The sequence below is a fragment of the Eumetopias jubatus genome, unplaced genomic scaffold, assembly GCF_037043125.1.
Source record: "Eumetopias jubatus isolate StellerSeaLion01/CBP00866 unplaced genomic scaffold, mEumJub1_p1.0 scaffold_4, whole genome shotgun sequence".
NCBI lineage: Eukaryota > Metazoa > Chordata > Mammalia > Carnivora > Otariidae > Eumetopias > Eumetopias jubatus.
Genome location: NW_028274810.1, coordinates 9,254,404 through 9,266,280, shown reverse-complemented (window position 1 = coordinate 9,266,280; position 11,877 = coordinate 9,254,404). Strand labels below are relative to the sequence as shown.

Sequence of the window (11,877 nt, the reverse complement as noted above, 5' to 3'; positions counted from 1 at the left end):
AGAGGCAAAATCACTTGACTATTGGTTTTAGTTGACTAGAGACAGAAACAACAGGAATACAGGTCCTCCGATGCCCACTCCCGCTATCAAGGTCAATATAGAGAAATAAGTCTGGGACAGAGAGGAGGACCCTCTGGTTATCAGCTACTGACATATATTAGCCAAAAGCTGTGGGTTTTCATGACAATCAGAATGTGGGTGGCAGCATAAAGCCCATGCAATGTGGGGACAGTATTTATCCATTGTTGGGGGGGCAGATCTGGAATTCATTTTAAATATTAGAGGAAAGGCAAGTAAGACTAGCCAGTCCCTGGAAGTAAGGGAAACATTGCCCTGAATCCCCTGCAGGCCCCAGTGCATAGCTGAATGTGCTGGCCAGGCTAGGGGAACCATCAGATAGCTCCGAGTCTGTAGAACAAGATAGCACGTCTGGGCACGGGCTGGCTGGCTGGTGTGGGCTCCTCCTCCCTGACCCATCCTCCCCTGGGTGCTTGAGATTAGGCAGTGTATTCTAGCATTAGAGAGGCCCCATGAGGGTGAGGACCCGGACACTTCCTGAGACTGTGCCTCTCAATGAGTGCACCTGCTCAGGGGCCTCTATTCAAATATAAATGACCAGGAGCTTCGTCACAATGGGGCACAGCCCGTGTCTCTCTGCTCCACCCTCTTGGTGAAATGGGAGTCCCCCCGGAAGCGCAGGGCACGAAGGAGAGCAGTTTCTAGGAAGCGCCCCTCTGAGAGCTCAGCTTGGAAGGTAGGACAGCTCACAGGTGTGTGTGCACAAGAGCCTTTGAGATGTGTTTGGTGATTGGTTGTCTTGCAATAATTGCTGTTTCTTTTATATCTGTATATATTTGAAATCACATCGAACACATGTTCAACCTGTGAGTGATACAGGACTCGGCTCTGTAGTTACCAGGACTCACACTTTGATGGGGCCTGTCCTGCCCAACTGAACAGTCACAGTCATTGTCCTCCACGGCTACATCAGACCACCAGGGACACTCAAAGTCACCCCTGCAATCACAATTTCAGCCCCCATGAACACAAATAAAATCCACATGTAGTTAAAATGAGAATCGCAGTACCCAGTGGACGATTCTGGCTTCTCAGAGTTTTTAAGGGAGAAAAACACATCTTGGTTTTATTATCTACCTAGACACCAAATTGGAAGGTCTCTCCCTATCTGAAATTTATATCACTGGTAAAATTTTATTTTTTCGTGTTTTCTGTGCATCTATACCATTCCCTGGCCTTTGTGACAGATCATCTGTAGCCATCAGAAAGAAGGAAAGAGATGGTGTAGGAAAAGATAACCCATGCTTGAAGAACACCATCTGAATGGCAAGGTGTGTACAATGTATATATCTTTGATACCTCGCTACAACCTTAGGAGGGCAACATCAGAATCCCCATTTTACAGATGCATATACTGAGGCTCCTAAACATTATGCAAGCCACCCAAGGTTTCGTAGAGAATGGATACTGGCCTGCTCAACCCCTAAGACCCATCTCCAGTGCCCAAATCTGTGAGCCGTGTTTATGACAGCTAACAATTTGTCAACTCTGGGGACTCTTTGTCCCTCAGCAAATGAAATCCATCTGCATTTGTGAGCTGCTTAAGTGTTCACAAGTCTGATGTGTCACCACAGGAAGGCAGACTCATAAAACATTTTATGTGGCAAAACTGCTGATAAAGGCTAATCTTCTGGACAAGACCTGAAGAACAGCTCTTTCTTTTTCTAACTGTTCCTTAACGTTCATGGACTTTGGTCAATGTCCCAGTAGCAGCATAAAGAATCTGGGAATTTACACCAAAAACTTGCTCTTAAACCTGATTGTAAGGTGATCTTAGTTTTATCATTCAACTCTGCTGTGTTCTATTTTCTTTATCTACAAAATGGGCACAATTAATTGCACTAAAGGTGTCATGAGTCTATACATACACATGAAAGCTCTCTTCGAAACCATTATTCGGGTATCTCAGATTTTGTCTAAGAAATATAGCAAGATGTGAACTAGGTGCACAGTTAATGAATAGCCGATGTTCATTGACTTCTCACTGTGTGCAGGCATGGTGCTAAGTGCCTTACAGACATCATTTTACTGAATCCTCCCAACATTATGAGTACTAGTACTTCCCCATTTTGCAGATGGGAAAAACAAGGCACAGAAAAGTAAGAAACCTTCCAAGACAGTGGTGGAGTCACGTGAGATTCCAGACTCAATGGTTTCCTTCCAGAGCCCATGCTGTTAACCACTGGGCTAGACTGCCTTCCATACGTAAGTATAGCAACGTGACACTCGAGGTGTTAGACAATTAGGTTAATCATCAAAAGGCAAACTTGACCTACATGTTCCTGCCAGAAGATTCCAGCTCAAACCTACACCTGACTATGTTAGCCCCTGGGACCAATGAGTAATGTCTCAGTTTTCGGAGGTTCCTAACTCGGCTCTTTCTGTTTCTTCCCCTGTACCACCACCACCCTCTGGCCTTTCCCTCTGCTGATTCTCAGTGCCTTGCGGATCTACTCATGTTGTTTCTCCTGCCTACTCTCCCAGGAAGCTTTCCCAAACACCAAGAGTAGGTTGCCTGTCACCCACTGGGTGATGAGCATTAAGGAGGGCACTTGATGGGATGAGCACTGGGGTGTTGTATACAACTGACGAATCACTAAATTCTACCTCTGAAACACTATAGGCTAACTAAATTGAATTTAAAAAAAACAAAAAACAAAGAGTAGGCTGCCTGTCTGTCTTCTGTTGGCCCTTAGAGCACCCTGCGCTTCCCTCTGTCCTGGCAGGTCCCCGTCTAGTGAAGCCTGTGTCCCCACTCCGTGCACCTCAAGGGCGGCAAAGCTATCTTGGTGTGTCGGCCATCTTGGTAACTTCAGCACCTCACATTCCCCACATTCCAACTTGTCCACAACGAGTCCTTAAAAATCACTAGACAACCGGAGCTTGGATTGGATCCCGGAACAGATGAGGACATTATAATGGAAAAATGGGTGGAAGCTGAATAAAGTCTATAGGTAGGTTAATAGCATTGTACCAACTTTAATTTCCTAGTTTTGATAAACACACCACACTTATGTAAGAGAACACTAGAGGAAGCCGGGTGAAGGTTATACGGGGACGGTCTACAACATCTTTGCCACTCTTCTGTAAATCTAAAATCATTTCAAAATAAAAAGTTTAAAAAATCAATCATTAGATGACTTCGTAGCATAGTCTTTAAGGCCACCCTTTTGGAGTCGGACGGACCTAAAATCCAAATTCCAACTGATTTACTACATATCCTACGTGATCTTAGGCAAACGGGAGTCGTAAGAGTCTCTCTGAATCTCACTGTTAAACGGCCCGGCCTAGGGGCCGTTTAACACTCAATAAACGATGGTTGTGTTGCAATAAGTATTATATTCATAATAATAAAGTGTTATTGCTATAAAGATATGTTAACGATATGGCCCACACTTTCCTTTTCAAACTGACTCCTACTGCACACATCCCAGCATCCCGACGCATGCCCTATACTGAAGCCACATTTGTTTGTCTGCTCAACGATTACGTCTGAGTGTTCTAGCCACTGTTCTGGCACCGAGATCCAGCAATGAACAAAACAGACAAGAATTGCTGCTATAAGCAATTTACATTCTAGTGGAGCTAGGTGATAAATAAGTAAGATTTACAGTGCGCTGGTTCCCAGAGTCTCCAGACCAGCAGCAGCGTGTGGAAACTTGTTAGAAATGCACATTATCAGGCCCCAGCCCAGACCTACCAAATCAGAGACCTGGGGAGGGGGCCCAGCAGTTTCAGTAAGGTGATTCCAGCCACTACTCAAGTTTAAGAACCACTGATAGAGTAGGTCAGTGATAACAAGTATTTTAGAGAAAATTAAAGCAGGGAATTGGGTGGTGTGCCAGGGTGGGGAGGGAGGGTGCAATTTTAAGTAAGGTCATCAAAAGCCTTGCTCTGAAGGTGACATCTGCTCAGAGACATAAAAAAGATGAGTGAGTGGGCATCCAGGGTATCTAGGGGAAGAGTGTTTTAGGCAGAAGGAATGGCAAATGCAAAGGCACTGGGGCAGAAGCAGGCCTGGAGGGTGCAAAGAACAGCAAGGGTAGGCCAGTGCAGCTGGATTAGGGTGGGCAAAGCGGAGAAAGCAGGAGACGAGGTGAGAGAGGTCACGGGCTCCAGGCTGCACTGGGGTTTGTAAGCCATCGCAAAGAGTTTTACCTTTACGTATTGAACCATGATTTTTACTAAAACACTTTACCTTTTCCTGTTAGGCTAGAGCCCTCCCCCACCCTCCAAGTCCACCTGCTCTGCTTACCCTTCATGTTTCTAACCAATCCTTTCTCTACCTTAGGCTTCCCCATCCTGTGCTGTCAGAATGAGCCTCTCCCACCCCTAACTTCTACAGCCACATTGATTTATCCCAAGCTATACTGTGCCATTGCCTAAATCCAGGTTTTGCCTATATTCTGATTGGATTGTGTCTACCTGAAGCATAAACTCCACCCTTTTCCACCTTTAGTCTCATGCCTATCACAATGTCTCTGCATTGCACTGCTACATAAATATTTACTGAATTTCTCTTAAGGCATCAGGATGGAAACCAACACGTTATTGGCACTCCGTAAATATTACAAATGTCAGCAATGATTTTGCAATTCCCCCATCAGAGGTAATAAGAGAAGGAGCTTATAGATTTATTCTCAAACCACCAAAGCATTTTGGGTGCATCTGCACGACTCACGCAGCGTGTGACTTAAACAAGCACAGTCACCCCATATCCCCAGCTATTCTTCCTTGTGTCTAATGGCCTAACTACTTCTGGGTTGGCTATGGCTCCGAGTATTGCCAGAGAGTATCACCAATTTACTGCCAGCCTTGAGCCAACATGGACCAAGGTGGGAGGTAGTACGAAAAGAAAATGATTATCAGAATCAGTGCAGTCGGGCGTGACTTCCGGCTCCACCTCTCATGGGGCTCTTCCCTTTTTATTTATTTCTTTTTACATCATGAATCTGGTAAAGCCCAAGCGCCTCTTCCCCATATGAGGTCTTTTTCATGCAAGATGACAGAGGAAACAAATTTTACTGAACTATAATTGAAATGAGGTTCAAAGCTTTCAGAATATTTAAAAAACAAATTTGTTGCAGTAATATCTTTGCCTCTTTGTTTGTACCTTAAGTAACAAGATTGAGAGGCGAGTTCAGTAAGTGCCCAAACTTTGATAGAAGGTATTTCCGGATATTCACAACAACTGGAACGTGGTAGGGAATGATCTGTAATCCCCATTACCGATGCAGAGACAGGTATTGCCATGACTACAGTGCTTTGTGGCTCACATTCATGATAGAAGGAAATGCCAAATTTGGGGTCAACTCTGAGTCTGTTAGAGCTTAGTGGGGGAAAATAGATTTTTTTTTCCCTCCTATTTTACTCTGTGCACTATGCCAAGACCCCTTTACTGCCCCAGAATGTAGGTTGGGATAAATTGCTTTACCTCTCTAAATATCGGTATCTATACCTATAAAATGATGCTTAACAGGTGCCAGTTATTTATTTTGTCTTTTAGAGCGGTGATGACAGATAACGACCCCCCGCATGTAGTCTGGAATAGACTCGGGCCACTTCTTCGGCCATGACCAGAGTCAGATCTCCAAGTTGACCCATTTGGCAATCTTCTTCAGTTGGGGATTCCTATTCCCCAAATGGCCCTTGTTGACCTGAAATTTCACTGTTAGAGACCCGTGCGTGCCTTTGGGGCTGAAAGACTTTCAGCTTCAAGAGACTCCTAACAAAGAATAAGTGTTCCTCAACTAACCCCCAAAGTCCAGCTGGACCCCACTCCAGTCCTGTTAGGAAGTGAGGCATTTGCTAGCCCAGGGGGACCTGTGGGTGGCTGAAAGAATGGTGATGTCCACTTGGGACAATCTACCCCCAGTTCACTCCTTTCCGGGGGGATCCTTTAAGAGTAAACTCTTTGCCAAACAAGATCACATTTGCCTGCAGTCATGGTCTCAAAGAGGATTTTCCGAAAACTCAGCAGTATGTTTAATGATGACCTGCATGGGCCTACCTAATCTTGGTGCTCTAATTCATTCACCAGTTAATTTCCCTCTTCAGATTGTATCTTTACTATCCTTAAGTGGTATTGAGTTGGCTTTCAAGCACTTGAGAGAAAGGTGCTTTCCCCTGGGACAACCTCTCCAGAATTGCTCTACTCATCAGCCACGAGATCGCTTCAACTCTGTCTTGTAGTGCTTCTGAAACTGTGTGTGCCTCAGCATCACCCAAGGACTCTTGCAAATATCTTTTCCCATTCTGTAGGTTATCTTTTGGAGTGATGGGCATGCAGGAGGGCACATGATGGAATGAGCACTGGGTGTTATATGCAACTGATGAATCACTGACCTCTACCTCTGAAACTAATAATACACCATATGTTAATTGAGTTTAATAAAAAAAAAAAAAAGAAAAGAAAAAAAAGAATCACCCGAGGACTCCTACAACACCAAGTGCTGGGTCCCGCCCGTGGAGGTTCTGATTCTCTTGGCCAGGGGTGGAGCCTGAGAATTCGCATTTTTCACCAGCTCCCTGATTTCTTTACCTCTGTGAGCCCAGTTTTTCTATTATTACACCAGGGCAATAATACCTTCTTTACAGGGCCATTGAAAAAATTAGAAAGAAGATGACATAGGTAAATCTATTCAGAGTGCTAAGCCCCTACCAGGATTGAATACCTACTAATTCCCATGGTGGGGCATTGTTGTGGAGAAAAGGAATTCAGGAGTTGACACTAGAGCAGACTTAAAGAAGCAATAGGAATTAGCTAGGGAAGAAGGGAATGAAGGGTGCTCCCAGCATTTACAAAACCTGACAAAACAGTATATACAGGCTCAGTGCACACACACACACAAAGTAGCTAATTCAGAAAGCTGCCAGAAGTGACAGTGGGCTGAAACAAGTTCAAGGATCACACGTACAGATGCAGGGACCCGAGGACAAGGGCCTATGGTGCTATATGAGAAAGCTTCAACTCTGTTCTGCAGGAGATGGAAAACCACGGAGGTTGCTTGGCGTGAGCGGGGACACGAAGGGGGGAAGGCACAGGGGAAGGGGTGAGGGTTCGGGCTGACAACTACATTTTTCTCTTGGGTTTATATGTAGCTGATGATGACACAGTCCACCAGGAGAAGCACCACAGAAGAAAACACTGGCTGGGGGAAGAGAATGAATTAAATGTCAGATATGTTAAAATCAAGGCAAATGTTAAGTCCCCCATGTGGAGATGAGGAGCGGTAGGTAAATAGGGGACTCTTGATGTCTGGAAGAAGCCTTGAAACGTAGATTTAGAAGAACTTCCACAGTGAGGTGAAAATTAGATGCACGGGAATAGATGAAAGAGCCAGAGGAGTATATAGCATGAGAGAAATTCGGGAGACCTCATTCTGGAGAATAACATTTACGAGCAATCTCTAATGGAGCTCAGGTCAAGGTTAATGACAGTGGGCAGGACCCGTGCTTCCTATTCTCATAATAGCCAAATAGAATCAAACTCTGGCTTAAATGGACATCGAGGTCAGCTTTGGTCAATGGTACCCACAACATCCAATGCAACACTGAGGTGGTAGGAGCGATGTAAGGAGCCATCACCAATAGGCCACAGGGAATGTACGAGGGAGTTAGTGGGAAGGGAAGGCACAGCTGATAATAATTGGGAGGTGAATGTGATCACCAGCACTGCCCCTCCTCATTGCTCAGTTGCCACCGTCCCCAGAGAAGCGAGTCCAGGAGCCACTGCCCCCCACTGGTCATCCTCTAAAGATGAGTCTCTTCCCCAAGACAGTTTACGTAACTGAGATCCCTGAAAATTGTTGAAGCTCAGAAATCCTCTGCTGAGAGAAAGCCGTGAGGAACCATGAGTCGTGACAAAAATAAATCCCGTTCCTCTTCTTCCTTAAGACAAACAAGACACCCACATGAACCCTATTTCATACCGCCGGAATCGACCTGCTGGGCTTGGCCAAACCACCACAAACCAGCAGGATGCTGTGCCAGCCCAGCTCTGAGCACTAGCCCTTCCTGCCACAGGTTTCTGAGCCAGTCGGACCCATGGGGACAAATGCAAAAGCCTGCTCCATGAGCCCAGGTGAGGGGAATGTTAACGAGCACAGAGAACTAGAGGGGAGTCTGGCTCTTCCTACATGGGATGGAACAACAAAGGAACAACTGGAAAAGTTCATGGGGAAAAAGAAGCCTTATGCAGGAGGTCTGTGATTGGAGCACAGTGACCTCGTCACCTGTGACCTCGTCACCCATTAAAGAAGAGCAGCACTTACAGAACCCCACACCAATCAGAAAAATTGGGGCAATTTCCAATGTATTTTTTGCTTTTCTTTATCCTCTAAAAGAGTGGATTGAACTTGGAGGTCACCCTCACTCATTCTCAGGAAACATTATGCAAAAAATGAGACACCTGCATCCGGGCTGAGCTAACCCCAAATAATTAAAAAGCCCCAGTTAGCCCCAGAGCCATTTTCTGAGACAGAAAACCTATGGCCTCACTCTTGACAGAACAAAAGCCCTGTCCTGATGTCACAGAGTGGGGGGCTGAGATGTGGAGGTTCAGGAAGGGGACTGAGGCTTTAATAGGATTGTCATAGGCTAGGAAAATACAGGGAACATTTAGTCCAAAGGAACGAAAACAGAGTCTGCGGCTGGAAATCTGATCTCCGTGGACCTGTCCTTATTATATAGCTGGGGGTGGGGGTGGGGGAGCAAATCTCAAACTGCCAGACTATTGAGACGGAACTGTAATGGGGCAAAAAGCTTCCCTGAGACAGAAATGGCACTTGGTAACACCTGTGCCTGGCCAGGAGCTGGGTTGATAAGTATCTCAGGCTGGAACATACTATTCTCACAGTCTGTACCCGTCAACTTTCTGGAGGAATTTGTTCCAGTTGTGATGGCTCCTTGGAATGTTAAGGCTTTGGCCCTGGTTCTACAGAGACCATCTCCCCAGGCAGTGTCCCATAGGCAAAGAGAAGGGAGAGAAAAGCCATAACTGGCTTGGCTCCCAAGGGGATTGGGCGCAGGGAGCTTCTTCCAAAAGTTTGCAGGTGGGCATTGACCCCTGGTCTTGACCACCCATCAGGGCCTGAGCCAAACAGAAAGGCTTCTCCACTGTGTTGTTTTACAAAGTAAATACATCTTTAACAAGAAGACTGGTTCTTACGAGTCCCTCCGCCTCCTGCTGTGGGAGGGGGAAAAGAATCTGCTCTCCCCAGGACTAGATGCTGATCCATTCCCTCTTGGTGGAATTAGGTAAGAATCCCTTTCGGTGGGGTTGGAAGAGTTCTTTTGTTTGTTTGTTTGCCACAGGACATCTTCCCACGGAAAACCTACACCAGTGCACGGTATAGAAGTCCAGCCTCTCGGGCTGCATCAGGACTGGGCTGGTTCCCTGGCCTGCTCAGCAACTGCTGTCCTTCTGGGACATCCCCACTACCACCCCTGTGCCCATACCCCAGACTCCTCGGACCTCAGCTGGGACTCACAGGACAATCAATATCCCCAAGTTAGGGCTCCTGCTTTGGATTCCCGGACGGGATTAGGCACAGCGCTCAGAGGGGCTGGCTTTGCAGCAGAGCCTAGCGCAGTCCAGCTGCTTTGTCCGGGTGCACCTGCTGCTCCCGCTGCCTCCAGATGCCTCTGCTACCAGGCCGGAAGTGAGCCGTTTAGTGAACCGGCAGCTTCCACGCCAGCATAGGGGCCTCTTGGTGTCTATGCCGTACAAGCCCCAGACCAGTAAGAACCCCCCCGGGATTCCCTCTAATATTCTTTGTCAGCCAGTCTGAATAACGCTAAAAAACAGAGTTGCACCATTGGACTAAATTCATCTTCTCTAAAATGAATGTGTCCTTCATACTTACACCAAAAATGAATTACTGCATTCTGATTTGGGAAAGAGAGGAGGGTTACCTTCTTTCCAAGCATCTTGTGTCAGCAACCCACTTCGCGTTCTGTACTTGCTACTCCTGAATAATTAAAAGTCAAGGTCACCCATGTCACTGAAAGAACCTATACTTAACATCCAGGTATAAGCAGTAGACGCTCTAAATTCGCTCTTATGAGGGGGATAGGACAGAGAGAGCTTGACCTAATTTTTGTCTAGGAAAAACAGCCTTTTGTGTTTTCAGAACATTTTCCTTTATAAAGACACAACCGCATTTAAGGTAAACTCACCGGTGAAATGAGACAGCCATCTTATGGCAGGACATTGCGAGGTTTTGAGAGAGTTGCAATGTCATGACCCACACGGTAGATAACGGAAGCAAGTTCCAATATTATCAAATCCTACACCCGGGTCCTTTCTACAAGAAAGGAATTGAGGTCCAGGTGGTCAAAGGAACGCTCTTCATCTCACAAAGCTAGCTGGTGGGCCGACAGAAACGGAAATCCCCATGTTTATGGCTCCAAACGTGGTGCTTTCCCTCCTACCTCATGTAATCACAGCAAGGCCATTAGCAAACGTCTCTCCGCATCGCCACATCGCTTACGGTGCGCTTCAGGTAATGTTCCTCGGACACAAGGACCACCCGCGTCAGTTGTCCCACACCCTTTTGTTATGAAAGGAGTGATCCGTAGGCTTTCAAACGTTGCTGTCTTTTGTTGGACCCCTCTGTGGAGAAGCTGGCAGGATTGAGGTATTTCTGAAAGGCCAGAGAAAGCAGGTGGGAGGCGGGAGCCAAGGGGTGGTACTGTAATGGGAAAGAGTATGGTGTCGCCCAGTGCTTCTCAACCCCAGGGGCGTTAGAATCACTCCGATGTTTTAGAGTACCAATGTTGGGCTGGGCCTCCAGAGATGCTGACTGATTGGACCCGCATGGGGCCCACGCACTGGCACTTCCCAAGATTCCTTTGGCAATGTGTGTGTGTGTGTGTGCGCGCGCGCGCGCGCGCGCGTGCGCACGCACATGCAGGTGGGATTGAGAAGCACCGCGGAGCAAGGTTTTGGTGTCTGACCCAGGCTAAAAATCCCCAACCCTGCTGTATAGACTACCTGTTCTCTTTGAGTTTCCCTCACGTATTTCAGAAAACAGAAAAAAAATCCTATCCCAGCTGGTGGCTGTAAGCATTAAATTAGATTAGCATATAAAGCATATAGTAGCTCGATGCATCCAACTCTTCTTTCCTTTGTACGTTTAGAAATGGCAAGAGCAAAGAAGTCTGAAGTCATCCAGTGAAAGGGCACAAGTACTAGGATAATTCGGGGGGCCCAGCGGTGTGAAAGGTGTTGGGTATGGGATCAGTGTATCTGAATTGTTTCTTGCCTTCTGCTCTCTCTCCTTTCTTGCTGGAAAAAAATAAAAATCCATGCAAATCAATGGCTGGGCACACTCAAACCCCAGGATATGGTTCTATCCACTTAATGATTTGCATTGTTTTTTTCAGGTTGGGAAGCTTCCGTGTACCTTCCATTTGTATAAGTTTTCTGTTTGCGAGCACGAAGCTAGCAGGAGACTCTTTTTAGGGGGTAGGGTGAAGGCAGGAGGAACCTGGCTCAGGGAAGTCATATGTCTCCTCCCTGTCAGACACACCTGTACCACTTCTATCTGCATGAGGTGATTCTCTGCCAGCCCAACCCTTATAAGATGCGTCGGTGGACGTATGAATAATTCAACACGGTCTCTCCTGGGGGCATCAGATGCCATTTCCATGCTCATCCCTGAACACACAGCATATGGCAGATTCTGGTGCAGGAGGCAGGGCATGGAGCTAGAGTCCGTACCTAGCAGTAATTGCTGCCTTGGGTTCTCGAAACCACCCAAGTCACAAAAGCATAAATTGTACTCCAGGCTTGGG

General features: G+C 46.6%; 1 long non-coding RNA gene across 1 annotated transcript; it reads left to right on the top strand.

Moving 5' to 3' along the window:
* The first annotated feature begins 573 nt into the window (after positions 1 to 573).
* On the top strand, positions 574 to 2,211 carry LOC148164493 (uncharacterized). The gene is made up of 3 exons (XR_015768114.1): positions 574 to 754; positions 1,266 to 1,349; positions 2,154 to 2,211. It is a non-coding gene; the product is annotated as an uncharacterized LOC148164493 (long non-coding RNA).
* The last annotated feature ends 9,666 nt before the right edge of the window (positions 2,212 to 11,877 follow it).